Raw genomic sequence first — 13667 nt, forward strand, 5'->3', positions numbered from 1 at the left:
CCTACTCTATGATTTAATGTAATACTCAGTCTTAAGTTCTAATTACTATAAAGTTTTTTGAAAAAATTCTAAATCCCTCTACTAGATTGTGAGTTTCTAGATTCAGCCATTAAAGTTATGTGCCTTAAGCATGCCACATAAAAGCTTTGTGCTATCATTACTCACACATGTAATGAAAAGGTCGAAGCAGGTTTCTAGTTAAACTGTTTCTTGTTATCACATCATTCATTCTGTGCATTAAAGATAGGCAACAGTGGGTATGAAAAACTATTGAAGTGGGAGGGAAAAACAGAAGAAAACTCAGTTATTGTCCATCAAATTTGAAATATGTTATCCAAGTCATGCATTCAGGTTTTAAAATTTTATAGTTTTCAGAAGACAACAAGTGTCAAATGTATCCTCTTCCCCACTCCATTTCATAAAACAATACTTTCCTTATACTAAATAGTTAATAATATTTGTCAACATAGAAACAAAAAAAATGAACACATAAACTTTGTTTTATATATAAGCACCATAGGCTAATAGCCAAAGAATTGTGTAGGACTGTGCTCTTCTTACACATTTTGATTCAAATGCAAGCATACATGACAACCATGATTTGTCCCCAGAAAAATCTACAGGGTAATGAGAACAGAGGACTCTATGCAAAACAGCAGTGGAGTGACATCAGCAGCATGGTGGTGTGAGAGGCTCTCCAGGTCTCTCCTCTTGAAGTTACAGGTTGGACAGCCATAACTCAATAAAGGATTCCCTGTTCAACACACAAATCAGAGACATTGGGCACTGAGACAGCTCCAGGTAGATGTATCTAAGCCAACAGAAGAGATAAGCTAGAGAGGGGTAAGAGCAGAAACAAAGCCCAGTGCAGTCCCACACTCACCAGAGACCCTGCAGATATGATAGACGAGAAGAATTGGAATGCAATCCCCTCGGGTAGATTGATGAGGCAAAGATAGCGATCAGGCCAGGGTGGCTGGTGCACATTGATAATGGGGCCAGGAGCCCTGGCAGAGTAGTGGCTCAAAAAAATCACAGCATTCCACAGCCTGCCAGCACTGGACAAAGGATTCCATCAATGCAGGAACCAACCCACCCGATCCCCCTGTGTCCTGCCAGGCAGTAAAATCCTCACTTAGCACATCCCCAAAGGGCTGAAAACAACTTTCCACCCTAAGTGGTCTGTACTTATTGTGATTAACCCACAAGGAAAAGCAGAAACACACACCCACAAACCCACTTTCCCCTGTCCAGCCCTCCCCCATCCATTATAGCACGGCCTGGTAGAGACAGCTGGGTCAGCCCAGACAGAGCAACTGTGCCAGCAGCTTCTGGCTACAGGAGGTTGGCGCTAGAAACATACAAGAGACACATAATTTGAAAAAAAATGAGGAAATGGAGAGGGAAAAATGACAGAATATCACAAATCTAAAATAACAAAAACACAGGGAAAAGAAATAATAGAGATATGGAACTACCATGAAACAAATGATAAAATGGATATATAAAATCCTCAAATATCAATAATCACCCAAAATGTAAATAGACTGAACTCATCAATTAAAAGGCACAGAAGTAGAAGGCTGTAACAAAAAAAAGAAAAAACAACTATATGCTGCCTTCATTCAGGAGACCCATCTCAGCTTTAAAGACAAACATAGATTCAAAGTGAAGGGGTGGAAAATGATACTACAAACAAATAGCATCCAGAGAAAAGTGACTGAACTCATATCAGACAAAGCAAACTTCAAGATAACAAAGGTAAGTAACAAGAGACAAAGATGTATCCAACCCAGGAATATCAAAATATATAAAGCAACTACTAACAGACCTAAAGAGAAAAATTGACAAAAAAAACCTCCACTGACAGCAATTTGATAGATTATTCAAATAAAAAATCAATAAGGAAATACTGACCTTAAATGACACATTAGACTAAATGGACATAATCAATATTTACACAGCTTTTCATTTCAGAACACCAGAATATATATTCTTCTGCAGTGCAATGGAACATTCTGAAGAATAGACCACATTTTGGGACACAAAACTAGTCTCAACAAATTTAAGAAGATTGAAATTAAACTCAGGATATCCTCCAACTACAATGCTTTGAAATTGAACATCAACTGCAAAAAGAAAGTGGGAAAAATCACAAATATGTAGAGATTAAACAACATGCCACTAAACAACAAGTGAATCAAAGAAGAAATAAAAGACAAGATCAAAATATATGAAAGTACAAGAGATACTACAGAAATACAAAGGACAATACAAGAAAACTATGAAAATTTTATAATCTAGGAAAAAACAAACAAGTTCTTAGGACAATATAAACTTTCTAGACTGAATCATAAAGAACTGGAAACTCTAAATAAATCAATCAACATTAAGAAAATTGAATCAGTTATCCAAAACCTCCCCAAAAAGTAAAAGTCCAGGACAGATGAATTCTACCAAAAATATTTTTAAAAGATTTAATATCTATATCCTTCTCAAGCTCTTCCAAAAAATTGGAGAAGCTACAGTTTTTATTTATTTTATGAGGCCAGTGTTACCCTGATACCATCACCTGCCAAGGACAACACAAAAAAATGAAGATTACAGAACAAATGAACAAGGTGATCAAACCAAAAACTTATAAACACAGACAGCAGTGTGGTGGTGACCAGAGGGCAAAGCGGTGGGGGTAGGGTGAGGAGAGTGAAGTGTTTCAAATGCAGTGATGAAAGGAGACTAGACTTTGGGTGGTGAGCACATGATGAGATATAAAAGATGCTGCATTACAGAACTGTACACTTACAATTTAGGTAGTCTTATTAATGACTCACCCCCTGTAAATTTAATTTTTTTTTGAAAGACAGGTTTATATCTTCTGACTTCTGCCATGTAAAAAGGTTTACACAACATTCCAGGTTATGAAAGTCTTGAGATTTTTTCCTCATGAAAAGCTTAATTAATTTGAATCTCCTAAATTTCCTTTACCAGTTCTGTTGGTCAAATAAATTAACATTGCTTTAAGTTTATAAAATTATAAAATTATGTGTCCAACTAAAGTACTTGATAATATGTAATGTCTGTATAGAAACAAATGACTTAATGTGTCAACTAAAGTTGTAGTTTATAGGTCTTTATTTAATATTTAGACCTTACACCAATATAAATTTAAGTTAATTAACAAATAATCTTTGAACACATTTTAAAAACCATAGTGGTGATACTGTTCAAGCACAAAATGGAAGAAATGCTAAAGTATATTCTAAAAAGAGAGCAAATGACATATAATGAGTTTCTATTTTAAATGAAAAAGCAGTGGAACAGTCAGCCTAATGCCCCAAAAATTCATTCAATATTATGGAAGATAGAACCCCAAACAATCTGCTCCAGAAATCTGTGTAAGTCATGTGGTAGGGACTCAACAGTAAAAGACCAGGGACTTCTGTTTTAGTTTTACACCTACTTCGAATAAAGCCACAAACTTTGCACACCATGTGGCAGATACTTTCTGCTAGATATTTGTAATTTGATTGAATTGTTCTTGACAGTTCCTTTACCACATCATGCATTATGCATGTTAAAGATGGGTGGTGGGTAGGGAAAACTATTCGAGTGGGAAAGGGAAACAGAAAAAAATAGTATTTTCCTTTAAAATTGAAATAAGCTATCCAGACCCTGCTAGACTGCTATTTTATAAATAAAAAAGGAAATAAAATTGGCAAAAATTGCATTATAGTTAGTGTTGAGAGTGTCAGCTTATTTGTTTTTTGAATAATTCAATAGATTATCACACCTACAGTGCACTTAATCTTTTAAATTATGCTAAATCAATAGTCAAATTTTACTTAGGAATTAAGGCAGTGCCTTACTGAAGACTTCATTCAAGTAAACTGCATTTCACTGTGGGACTGCAATGAGATGTGTTAATATGTGTGTACTCCTCTACTTTGTCACCTTTCCCACTTCTTCATCTCTACCTATAAGAAGAGTGTTGGCTTGTCCCACTTCACTTCATGTTCTCTCCTACTTCAAAGGACGGTTTCATCTTTCCAGTCCAATGGCCCTGCTCATATTTTCTGGGAATCTTAAGGTATTCTCTCAGAGTTGCCTGAATACCTCTTGGGCCCCACTAGTAATGGGTACCAGGGAATATGAATGTCTTGCTAGTTGACCCTAAGAGGATAGAGACCAGTATCCAATGACATAATAATCTGATCAGCTGCTTGCAGTTCTGAATACATCCATTAACTTATCTAATACCAGCATGTACTATAAGTGGCCCATCCAATTATGGACTCTTACCCTAATAACATCACCTGCTAAAATAGACAGGATATCAAGTCAAGCTAGGATTGTAAACCCAAAAGGGTTTACTAGAGTTAACCAATGAATAATAATAATTCACTAAGAAAAGTTTTAGTGGTGAGGGATTAGGAATCCAAAGTTTAAAGATAAGTAAGAGAGCAGATAGTGAATAACCAGAGGACAGGGGTACATCATTTCAGTGTATTTATGAACAGATGCTGGTAGATGGTAAAAAGTAAAGCATGGGATGAGAGAAAAGGTCAGCAAACCATGGCCCACTACCTGCTTCTGTAAATAAAGTTTTATTAAAACACAGTCATACCCATCCATTTGCATACTTTCTGTGGCTGTTTTCCTACCACAGTACAGTTGAGTAGTTGCAATAGAAACCACAAGGCCTACAAAACCTAAAATATTCATTATCTGACCATTGTAGAAAAAACATTTGGCAACCTCCATCTTAGATTTTAGGAAATGGATGACCACATTGTGATAAAAAAAAAAGTCTCTGAGTTCATATCTCATGTTCAGACCTCAACTTATTTCACACTTTAGGCTATATTTGAATAATATTAATTTCATCATTTGGTTAAAGTGATAAATGTAAAGAGGTCTGTCCTTCTCTACAGATTATATAATTTTTCATATATTAAGCCAATTAGATAAAATATACCTTTGTCTATTCTTACAAAATATTAAGGAGCAATATTTCTTTGCACATTTGAATTGTAACATTTTCCAAACAAAAACTAGAATACTATGGAAGGATTTCAGGAGAATAAAGAAAAAGAAAGGGCCTTTAGTGGCATTTTAATGCTGAGGAAAACATTCTGAAGAAACCTGAAGAATGAGTACACACTTTCAAAGATCTCTGTAGTCAGAGATTTCTGATAACCATCTAATTACCAGCTAACTATGACAACCACAATACCTTGCCTCTGTTGATTAAGTGATACAACTGGACCTGGCCACTCCTGTACCCTGTGATACACATTGTAATCAGGAAGCAATGGCAGCCTCTCCCATCTTCAGTTATAACCTACAGAGAATAACTATTATACTTGAGGATGCTTCAATGACCTTTAACAATGATTTGTGTGTGTGTGTGCATGTATATGTATGTGTTAGAAAAGAGTCACCTCTATACCTTCTTGGATCCTTAGGACTGAAATAGATGAGCAACCCCAGCATCTGTAAAATTGAAAAAAATCTCCAAATCTGAGAAATGGAGACCTGACTTGCATGACCACACTGGGAAGTCTTGGCACTTTATCCAATTGTCATCTCTAATTCAGTTTCCAAAACCAGGGCTTCTTGAATAAAAAGGATGCCCATAGCAGGCAGAAAAAAGGAAGAAGACTTTGATAGCATGACCTGTTAGTTCTATAAATCTCCTCTCCACCTTCCTCTAAAGAGAACTGCAGAATTTTACACATCCCGACCCATGCCAAGGTTTTACTGCCTTAGTTCGAGAATGAGACTATTGAAGGACCAGCTGCAACCTTTGTTGTGGTGCGCATTCTGAACCAGCACCCAATATCTGACACTGTTTTTCACATAGAAATGATACATGGGTTCAGGGATCAAAGGATAAAAACAGTAATAATGATTTACTATCAAAATTTTTGCTCCTCAAAACTAGAGGTCTCTGAGACATGTCCAGAGGGTAGACAAGGTCAGCTATATTTGACTTTTTTCCCAATGTGTTGACATTTGCTCTGATGGTGGATAAAACTGCTGGAGCCTTAGCATAAGTCAGAGTAGTGGCATCCAACTGTACTAGTAGCCATTGTGCTCTTCACCTCCTGGCACTCACAGTAAGAAAAAAATGCCAATTTTACTTAAGAATATTCTTGATGAAGCCATAACAAATGTTAATATTATTAACCCTTGACCTGTGAGCACATATCTTTTTAATATTCTATGTGGTGAAATAGGGTGGATGCATAAAGCACTTTGACTACACATAAAGAACAATGACTTGAGGAAAAGGGCTTGTGTTTGACTTGTGAGCTGAACTTACCATATTTTTCTTGGAACATTATAAAAATGTTCTTGGAAAACTAAAAATACAAGTCTTTTTATTTTTATTTTTAGATGACAGAGACAAGCTATGGCTATTCAGATTGAGATTTGGAAAATGTTTTCTTGAAAATGAACAAAGTAAGCTTGTCACTTCAAGAAAAGCAGTGAACAGTATGTGTGATCAATAATATTCAAGCTTTCAGGAGAAACTTGAGTTTTTAAGTCTTGCATCAACCACTGTGAGCTTGATTGATTTCTAAAAATTAAAAATTTCTGCATAATATCAATCATAATATTAAATGTAAATTTTTTATCATATAATGAAATAGGTCAATTTTTAGAAGATGAATAACTCAAAGAACAGATATTTTCCAAATTACTAATGCAAAATATTACAAAATCATAAAAGATCTGTTAAAAATATCTAATAAACCAATGGATTTTAGTGTGAAACAGTACTGAAAGTTCACTTGTTTGGTATCAGATTCCACTTTGCAACTTACCTGCAAAATCTTACAACTTTTCAAGTTTTAGTGGGTATCAAAAAGAATATCCACAATTATATGAAAAGACTATTGAAATAGAATCTTTTCCCCAACTACATATTGCTGTGAAGCTGGACTTTCCACATACTGCACCTAAAACAGCACATCACAATTGTGAACACAGAAATCCAGCTGCCTTTTATTAAGCCATACATTGAAGAGACTTGCAAAAATGAAAAAAATACCACTTTTCTCTCCTATAGTTTTTCATTAAAAATATGTTCCATATGTTAACATGTAATGAACCCACAATCATGTTTAATGAAGTAACAAATAAGCATGTCAAAATTATCTTTATTTTAATTTCTAATGTGGTAAATATCAATCTCTATACCACATGTAAAAATCTATTTTGGGAACCTCAATTCTTTTTAAAAATATAAAGAAACCCTGAGACCAAAGTTTAATAACCCCTATCTTAAAGACTCTCTTACCACTTCTCTTCCTCTTCCTCATCCCTCCACCTACCCTTCTCCCTCCTCCTCCTCCTCCTTCATCATCATAATTAAATGCTGTCTGATAATTTCTAATAGTCCCTGGCTGACAAAAATAAGGATTTACAAGATAACTGTAAATTCTTCTACAACTTGAACTGTAACTTCAAGAAGCTAACAATCACATTAGTTATATAAACTCATTTTTATAGTTACTGCTTCATCAAAACCAGTATTTCCATTGAAAAAGTATTGAGAGGTATCTTCTAATTAGTTTCTTGAAATTTATTTCCTTAAAATCCATCTCTTTCTTAGCTATGGGCGTATTATACTAAATTTGTCTTTGCAAATGCCTGTTAAGGGCTATCAGGGCCCACTTAATCTTCACTTAACTGAACACACTTTCCTGACTTAATCTCTCCTAACGAATCAATTTTCTGGTTATCCTTATTGCTATTATTTCTCATTTCTGGATCTCCTGCAATGTTGCTTTTCTAAAAATTCACCAAACAGCACATTGAATTCCAGGTATGATCTCTCTACCACCCCTGGATGGGACTGGTATGTTTCCTGCTCTCCTCATGCAAAGACCAAAATAGTTCTGGATTTCTCAGCCGTCACTGCCAGACCTTATCTATTTTACCTTCGGTCACCCTGAGATTTCACTGGCTTCCAGATTGCCCTCTCCTACTGACTCTCTGAACTGCAGATCAATTTCCCACATTTCGAGTGAAGTACCTGTAAAAACGATCTTATTGACACCCTCAGTTCTACAAGATTATGAGAAGGGCTGTGATGAAAAGAAAGTTTAGTATAAACAAGAATAGCACTTAACCACAAACAGGTATACTTAGTTTTACTACACTTTAAAAATATTTATTTTTTTTTTTTACAAATTGAAGACAAGACTCTCTGCCAGCAAAAAGACTACAACTTGCTTTATTGTGATATTAACTTTATTGTGACAATAACTTTATTGTGGTGGTCTGGTACTGGACCCACAATATCTCTGAAATATTCCTGTAGTTATATGTGTATGTCTGGATACAGGCTTCAGAGTTGTGAAAGATAATCATTTTAGTCGCATAGACTAAATTTTTTTCATAGCCTTCAAAAAATAATTTGGTTCAAATACTTGACCTTCCTTATATTTGGAGTGTATCAATCTTTCCAGCATTTCAGTATTTCCCTTTATTATTTATTGCTAGTGTGTTTTTTAGCAAAGTGGGGGAAAGGCATATTTTAGAAATTATTGCTTTAGAGAAAAAAATCACATAATTTATGTGAATATTTTTTACAGAGTAGAGACTCACAATGTAACTTTATATAGTTAGACTTTACCATCGACTAGTCAGTGAGATTTTAAAATTCTCAGCCTCTTGGGAGAAGCAATGACTGTTAAACAGAAACAAATCAAATATTACCCAAATTCAAAAACTACTAGAAAATTAATGGAATAGACTATGCATGTATAGACCTTTTCTGAAGACACCATTAAAGAAATAGTACAGAAGAAAATTTTCTATGACTGTAACAGTTCCTCTTATTATTTTGAGATGCATTTTTTAAATGCTTGTTTGAGAAGAAATAAACTGGGAATTTATTTTATGGAGAGATGACAAAGAAACATTATATTTGATGTTAATGTTCTCTTCAACAAAGAGAAATTACTCCAACTATAATGGATATCTATTTTTGTTTCCCAGCACCAGTCAGTCAAATGCACTGGGTTCTCATAACTGGGTTATGATCTGTGCACTATTCCAAGCTCCATTAAAATTAGAGTTATTTTCAAAAAGCTATAGTTTATATATTTACTTTGTAAAGTTAACATTTTTTAAACTAGAAGATAAAAAATAGAATTTCTATGTATTCTAAATGCCTTTTAAGAGAACAAGGACACTTAAGATTAAAGAGATTCTGATTTTAAACATTCACTATTAACATTAAAAAATCCCAGAAATTATACTTTTCTTTTTAAGTGACTATATTTAAAACATTGTAAAAATCCATTCCTTTCAAAAATATTGATGGCTGTCATTTAGGGAAGGTTATTGGTCTTTACTATCTCTGTTTGTAGAAAAAAATAAATCTTTCTAACCTTTCTTTTTGAGCAAAATCTCAGTGAGTATGGGGAAACTCCTCAAATAAGCATAATTTAGTTCCCCTTAACTTTTAAAATGCAAATAACACTATACAACTTTGATATTTTTTCTTAGTCAAACAAATCAAAGATTTTATGGTTTATTGAAAATATTCCATTTGGAAAATCATAGCATAAAATAATTTGTTCCTTCATAAGGGTTGATGTTATAGTATCAAACCTCTAATGACATTTTCAACATAACAATCAAAAACAATCTCATCTTTACAAAGTATTTCCACCAACTAACCCTGCACTAAATAAGTATTTTTATGTGGTTAATCCACAAAGTTTTCCTAGCAATTTTTTGTTTTGCCTGGATCTGAGTCCTATTGTCAAATCCCTACAATTCCCATATGTTTAATGAGAGTTTTCAGTGTGCAAAGCTCTGGGTTTAGCTCTATTAAATCCCTGAGTCCTACTGTAAAATCCTGTTTTGCCTGCATCAGTGATTCCATTTGAGAGGGTAAATAACTACAATAACCTTCTAACTGGTCTCCACACTTCAATTTATCCCTCCTTTAATGTCACCCGAAAATTACAGCCAGATGAATTGTAAAAGAGAAATTTAATAACTCAGCTGGAAAAAGCACAAAATGCTCTGTTTTTCTAAAGTAAGTTCACATGTTGTTTTTTAGCTGTAAAACTCTCAGATGAAATATTTCCAAAAGCCCAATCAATACACCAAGGAGATGAAGGCAGAGATATGTGGGTTAAGGTAGAGAAGGGGGAGCAAAGACCACAGGTTCAAAGAGTAATGTTTAGACTTCTTGCTTTACATTGAAGATGTTCCACAGAATAACCTGTGTTCTTTAATCACTTTCTCATACTTGTCTCCATTCCAGACACTTCTGGATCATGCAGACGTTTTGATCATTTTCTCTCAAATACACTCTAAGCAATGCTACCACCTCTGTCACCTTTGTTCACACTGTTTATCCTACCTGGAATACACCTTCCTCTCACCACTTAGGCCATGTAAGCAATTTCTAACCATTATTCAAAGTTTAGTAAAAGTTTGCCTGCTTTCACACCTTCCCTAATGCCATAAGTAGTGAAATTTTCCTTTTATGTTTATACATATGCTATCATTTAACATTGTGAGGTAGTTATGTTAAGGTAGCTTTCATATAGTTTAAGGTGGCTTTCCCAAGATTCCCTCATTGATTTATAAATATCCTCCTAGTTACATGACTTCTAGGCAAACATTCTTACAATCCAGATATCCTGTGTGCGAAGATTTGTCAACCATCACCAGTCTCAATGTTTTAGCCTCTTAGTCATCTATTGCTATATAACAATTCACCACAAACTGGGCGGCTTCATTATTTCACAATTTTGTAGGTCAGCTTAGCTCAGTCCTCTACATAGAGTCTCACAAGGCTGCTATAAAGGCATTGGCCAGGGCTGAAGTCTCATCTGAAGCTCGCTTGAGGAAGAATCTGCTTCCAAGCTCACACAGCCCTTTGCAGTTGTTGGCCAAGGGCCCTGTTTCCTGCTGGCTCCCAGCTAGAGGCCACCCTAGCTTCCAGCCAAATGACCTCTATTTAGATCGTTCACAACATGGCAGCTGGCTTCATCAACGCCAGAAAGGGAGAGTTTCCTTGCTAGACAGGCATTATAATTTCATGTAACATAGTCATGTACATCCTGTCACCTTTGGCATAGTCTACATGGCTAGAAGCAAGTCCCAGGTACTGCCCACACTCAAGGGCAGGGGATTACACAAAGGCATCTGTACCAGGAAGCAGAGACCATGAGAGTCACCAGTCTGCCTGACAGTCTGCTAAAATTATTGTATCAGTGAAAGGATTAGATTATATGAAGTCAGGAAGGCTTTCAAGTTGGTTTCAGACCCCTGAAGAAAGTGTACACATATTAGTGAAAGGTATACACATGTTGCGACACACTAAGTATTTTAACAAAGTGGCGTCGGGACGTGGAAAGGATTTTTCTGAGTATGTTTACCAAATACCCAGCCAAAATCAGAAAGGCTAATCTGACTCTGGTCTTTTCAAAAAACATTTTCCAGCAGAGTAATTAAGGAAACAATCTAAAGCTTTGGAAATAATGGAATTAAATGAACATTACTTACCAACACAGCTGGGCTCGAAAAAGCCTAAGGACACTTTGGAAAAGCTAGCGTACTGTGGATCAACAAACATACTGGATACTTTTCTAAAAAATGGATTCTAATGGCTTGGATTGATTTTTATACTTATTAAAATTTTATGTTGTTTCTCTCTACAAAAAAATATATTTTTTTAGGTTTATACCAAAATTTTAGGACTCCATGAACATTTTGTAGGAATAAGTCTTTGCAAAAATTATATTGAGAAACCTCATAGAAATGGACCTGTGGATGCTTTTTAACAGATGTATTTCAAGTATCTAGAACAACGTAAGTCATGGAAGATTTCAATAAATATTAGCTGAATGAATGAATAAAAAACTAAAACTGGGAATGATTTCAAAGGTCATGTAGTCCAGTTCATGTTTCATTAAGTGTAATCCTCCCCCAGTTTCCTAATCTTGAGTAACTTGTATTTGTAGAGCGTCTTAGAGTTATTCATGTCTATTATTTTTTTCATCTCCAACAAAATGCTGTATGATCAGTATTAGTGGTCTTTGCTTAACAGATGGAAAAACACATTCCAAAAAAGTAAAGGTATACGTCCAAGGTAATGCAAGCAGATGTGGAGTCACAAGTCAGTTTGTTCTATTCATTGCAGTTGTATGTGCTTGGCATCATTTTAGGTCCTCACATGATAAAGATCACCTATACCCATCTCATGTCAGCCTGAATCCTCTTCTCTTGAATTATAAAATTATCCCTTCACAGGTAAAAGCAGGGTGAGCCCAGAAATCTTGCGCATCATCAAAGTCACCAATTTTCTGGAAAGCCTGTCTGTGCATCCCAGCTGCTCTGTGTCAACCCACTCTATACCAGCAAGAGTGCCTGCCCTCTATTATTAAGATTCTGATAGAGATCTCACTATGGTAGTCTACATTATCCCAGCTTCTAATCAGCACATTGTCAATCTATTGTCTCACAATCTATTTGTTTCTTCCACTTAGGATAGGAAATGCATAGTCCACTCTTCTATTTCAGGCTGAGGGGATAGATTGTGTTGGCTCTAATCACCTCTGATTCCCAATTATGGCTTTGCCATAATTCTCTAACTTTAATACATGTAACTTTTCCCTATTTTGCTGACCTTTTGAGAAATACCCAGGTCCAAATCTTAGAGTACCAACAAAATTCAAATAAGCCTTTATTGACAGTTTGGGGCAAAAGAGCACAGCATAGCAACATTAAAAATTAAACATGTATGTATCCTTAAATACTTTATTATTGAGGGCTTTATAAAAATATTATCATTTAGTATGTAATCTTTAGAAGTTTGCTGTTCCTCATGTTTCTAAAATGGATCCATACAATTTTGCAGTTTCAGCAATAGCGATGATGTTCTCTGGTTCTCTGGCTGGATGGTGAGCTCCCAAGTGTTTGTTTCATTATTGTGCTTCAAAATTAAAAGTCACTACACATTCTTTCTTATGTATTAAGCATTACATTTAAAAAATATTTTAACTAAATATTAGCCATCTGAGTTCTTAAAATCCTGACAGATATTAACACCTCCAGGAACCTGTACTGATCATTCATTCTACGGAGCTCATTTGAAGACCACTTGACACTTCCTTCCTTTCTCCCTCCTCTCAATTGTTTTCTTCTAATTGCAGCTCTTAATCCTTAGATTATTGTACTGACTTTTCTAAATGTGTTATTTAACATGAATTTGTAATCAACAACCCCACTCCCCATATCGCAGGGGCTTAATACAATAATACAATATTCTTGGTCACTTAAAAACCAGAGTTGAAGTTCCTGGCCCAGAGATCTGGGAAGCTCCTCCAAGTGGTCACTCAGGATTCAGGTTCTTTCCATTGTGTGTTCCCTCATCTCAAAGTCCTTCTCTTCCTGCTGTGTGGTTGTGGGAAAGAGCAGGGAAAACCACACAGGATATTTTTATGGTGAGGCCTGGAAGTGGCATGCATCACTTCCACTTGCTTTCCATTTGAAGAGCTCAGGGACACAGTCAACCTAGACATAAATGGCCGCTGGGAAATATATGTGTTCCTGTGTATACAGGAATAAAATTAAGTACTCTAGTAAACTCATAGTATTGTCTCTGGTCTTCTTTAGCTTTAGGTTAT

The sequence above is a fragment of the Phyllostomus hastatus genome, unplaced genomic scaffold (assembly GCF_019186645.2).
Source record: "Phyllostomus hastatus isolate PE091 unplaced genomic scaffold, TTU_PhHast_1.1 phas_scaffold_39, whole genome shotgun sequence".
Classification (NCBI taxonomy): domain Eukaryota; kingdom Metazoa; phylum Chordata; class Mammalia; order Chiroptera; family Phyllostomidae; genus Phyllostomus; species Phyllostomus hastatus.